Source organism: Cydia amplana, chromosome 20, assembly GCF_948474715.1.
Source record: "Cydia amplana chromosome 20, ilCydAmpl1.1, whole genome shotgun sequence".
Lineage (NCBI taxonomy): Eukaryota > Metazoa > Arthropoda > Insecta > Lepidoptera > Tortricidae > Cydia > Cydia amplana.
The window spans coordinates 6483664-6487954 of record NC_086088.1 but is presented as its reverse complement, the minus strand read 5'-3'; the positions used below and the strand labels follow the sequence as shown (position 1 = coordinate 6487954).

The 4291-nt window shown below is 37.0% G+C and overlaps 1 non-coding gene across 1 annotated transcript; it reads right to left on the bottom strand.

Moving 5' to 3' along the window:
• Window positions 1–3319: 3319 nt before the first annotated feature.
• Trnas-gga (transfer RNA serine (anticodon GGA)) lies at window positions 3320–3392 on the bottom strand. Its single transcript has one exon. It is a non-coding gene; the product is annotated as a tRNA-Ser (tRNA).
• Window positions 3393–4291: the final 899 nt, after the last annotated feature.

Genomic DNA, 4291 nt, shown 5'->3' with positions numbered 1-4291 from the left:
TTCAAAAAGGATTAAATAAAATATTAGGTATCCTTTTTGAAGTCTATGCGTTACCAACTGATATGTTTGAAGTCGGTGCCAAGCCAAGTAGTAACAATACCAGTCAATTAAAAATAATCAGCTTTATGGCTATAAATCCCATTTTTGACTGGTATTGTTACTGCTTGGCTTGGCACCGACTTCAAACATATCAGTTTGTAATGCATAGACTTCAAAAAGGATACCTAATATTTTATTTCATCCTTTTTGAAGTCGGTTTTTTTTTTTTTTAAGTTTTTTACTCGTAATATTTAGTAATATTTTTAAAGGCGCCCAGAAGCGCTGGTGGCCTAGCGGTAAGAGCGTGCGACTTGCAATCCGGAGGTCGCGGGTTCGAACCCCGGCTCGTATCAATGAGTTTTTCGGAACTTATGTACGAAATATCATTTGATATTTACCAGTCGCTTTTAGGTGAAGGAAAACATCGCGAGGAAACCGGACTAATCCCAATACGGGCCTAGTTTACCCTCTGGGTTGGAAGGTCAGATCGCAGTCGCTTTCGTAAAAACTAGTGCCCACGCCAATTACTGGGTTTAGTTGCCAAGCGGACCCCAGGCTCCCATGAGCCCTGGCAAAATGCCGGGACCACGCGAGGAAGATGAGATGATTTAGTAATATTTTTAAAGGCGCCCAGAAAATAAATAATTAATTTTAATTGTTACTCCGTTCCAGACCACCATACTTTGTACATAGTAATGACGATCATTTTCATTGCCATTTATTATTAAGGCAATAAAGCTATAAATTAAACGTGTCCAACAAGAAATGGCTGTCAAAATGTCCCATGAAATATGACGTCATATTTCAGGGAACTGCGTGTTTCATTTGTTTCTCCTCCGTAGCTGTGTTGCGTGCCATCTATTTTGCACGTTTATGATGCTCTCAAGGTCACGGGGTAAACCTTCAGAGGGAATCACGTATTAAAATAGGTAACTATTAGTCTATTGAATTTATACAACTTAGAATAAATTTAAAAGTGGAATAATTACTGCCTAGGCCTCCAGGATGAGAGATGGACCTCACACGTGACAACCTGGAAAGGTCCAGTCGGAAAAAGGAAGAGAAGACGGCCATTGGCACGCTGGTCTGATGATATAATAAAAATAGCGGGGGCCAACTGGATCTGGGAGGCCCAAGACCGAAAAAAATGGAAGAATCTGGAAGAGGCCTATACCTCATAGGAGGGTTCTGGAGTAATATAATATAGACAAATTAAGCTAAAGAACAAGCTGTTGTTACCCAGAAATAAATAAAAGGCTTTTTTATTATTTTTTATTATTATAATTACTGCCTTGGGTGAGACTTGAACTGACGGCCTCTGGATCGATACTCCAGCGCCCTGCCATCTGAGCCACCAAGACCTTATCCATAGCCAGCGAATTTTTTCCACGATATGGGTCTAGGGGACCCTAGCGACGTCTACCATACATCATCATTCATATTTTACGAGGGGCGTTCAAAATATTCTCGGTATTGATATCTTACGACCTCTTCTAAAATTTCTTTCGTTACTGGCCGCTAAGGTTTATTCATTGACATTAAAAAAAAGTATAATTCGAACCGAGATAGTCTTTTGTTTTTCTGCAATTGCTGAACAAACATGAACATCATGTGCGAATTGACAATGTTAACTAAATTAGAACATCGATGCGTGATAAAATTCTTGACAAAACAGGGTAAAAATCAAAAAACCATAAAAGAGGAAATGGATTGTGTTTACCGTGAGTCTGCTCCTTCTTTATCTACCATTCAAAAGTGGTCAAGCGAGTTTAAACGCGGAAGGGAGAGTATTGAAGATGACCCTAGACCTGGCCGGCCTGTAGTAGCTACTTCACAAGAAAATATTGATAAAGTGGAAAAACTTATATTGGAAGATGGTCGAGTGAAGGTAAAATCTATAGCACAAGTAACCAATCTCTCTATTGGTACCGTACATGATATTATACATGACCATCTTAATATGTCAAAAGTAAGTGCAAGATGGGTTCCGCGAATGCTGACTCGGCTTCAAAAAGACATGCGTGTAGCTTGTTGCTCCGATTTTATTGACCTGTGCGGTGAAAATCGCTGGTGCTGCAAAGAATAGTTACTGGAGATAAAACCTGGGTTCATCATTATGACCCAGAGAGTAAACAAGAGTCCATGCAGTGGCACATTAAGGGTTCAGCTCATCCCAAGAAGTTCAAGGTCATCCCTTCAGCTGGCAAGGTCATGGCCACGATATTTTGGGATTGTGAAGGAGTATTACTAATCGATTATAAAGAAAAAGGTGTAAATATCACAGGACAGTACTACGCTAACATTCTACGTCAATTAAAGGATGTAATTAAAGAAAAGAGGCGAGGAAAGTTAACCAAAGGTATTCTGCTTCTGCATGACAACGCCCCCGTCCATACTGCTCATATTGCCAAGGCAGCTATTGTTGAATGTGGGTTTAAAACTGTTACTCACCCACCGTATAGTCCGGACTTAGCCCCCAGCGACTTCTTTTTGCTCCCCGATCTTAAAAAGGATCTGCGTGGAAATAAATTTTCTGACGATGAAGCATTGAAGGCGGCAGTGGAGGAGCATTTTTACACGAAAGATAAAAAATATTTTTACGAGGGATTAAAAAAAGTAATTGATCGATCTTTTAAGTGTATGAACATAGGGGAGGAGTATATTGAAAAATAAAAATATCAAACTTTTCGTACTTGTTTGTTTTCATTCTCATACCGAGAATATTTTGAACACTTCTCGTATATGGATACTTGGAAATGACGAATATGCACGGAAGTAGGATTTGAAATTATAAACTAACTGCGTACTTGGAACGTAACTGCATATATTATAAGTATTTTACGTAAGGTAACTATGGGGTTAGATATCAGTATTTTGTTACATTTAATAAGTGAGTTACAATGTTAATAGAGGTTGACAGCTGCCTGTTTAATGCCAACATGTAGCATAATTTACAAACTATGAAACTAGTTTTGGTATGTATGTTGATAAGTAGCTTAATTACGTTCAAACTAATTACTAGTAATTTATTATGTTAAATACTTACGTATTTTATTTACTTGTGGACAATTTCCTTTGTTTACTTTTAAAATGTTATTGTGCATTTCGTAAGTTTGTCTAATTTGAATTCTCTCCTCATCTACTCGATGGTTAGCTGAAAGAGATCCCTTATAGGGATAATTTCTTGTACCTCTATTTCTGTAAATTGTATGTAAATCTGTATTATAAACTGAAATAGATGTCATAATTATATTAAAGAAAAAGTGACGAAGCCCTCCAGTGGTGAAGGCCGGATTCGAACCGGCGTCTTTAGCAATCCGGGCTAACGCCTTGAACCCCTAGGCCACCCCGCCACGGTGGAACCCGTCCCAATTTCTCGACTATATGCCATCTTACTAATGACTTAATATTGATGCAAGTGTGATGGGGACCTTTGGACCCGGCATGGCTCAGAACGGGTTTTAGTTCTTAAGTTTTGTATGTACCTTTATATTATTGAAATAAAAATTTATATTTTTTACTTAATATTGAATAAAATAATTTGATTTGTTTCCAAAGTTGTGTAAACCTGTATTGTTTAAGTATTTTATTTTTGAAACTTGAATTCCATCAATTTCAATTTGACTTTTAATACTGCTTCAATGTTTTCTATTCGCGCTAAATCTTATACTTAAATATCGTCCGAGGAATTTTCCAATCAATCTACCCTTTTAAACCATCTCGCATAAACTCGTCCCGAAATTCCACTATACGACCGGCTTAAAAACAAAAGACGTAAGTGACATTATATTACTGTACATTTGTGACTTTTTAATATTGAGTGAAGTTTTCTGTACCCCGTTTAAGAAAATATATAAGAGAACAAGTATTTTCTAGTAAGCTGTTTTTGTAGATTTGTATTGTGTAGCGGAGATAAGACTAGGCGTTGATGTATCGGTCAGCCATTACGGATCCTTACAAATTAGTTTCGCTGTCACAAACAAACTAGATTTATCTTTGGACAACATGGATTATACTACTGCGGTTAAAGTATGAAATATGAAAGTGGATGATGCTAAAAAGGCGAAAAAAATTCTGTAACTACAGGCATAACGAAAAATCTGCAGCTAAAAAAACCTACCCATTTACATGTGAACATAAAAAAATAAAAGTTGAACTTGAATTCGAGAAATAATGAAAAGTTTTTGATGGTTTTAATCAAAATTTATTTATCGCACAGGATTTTCAATATTTTGTCTGCATATCAAAATTT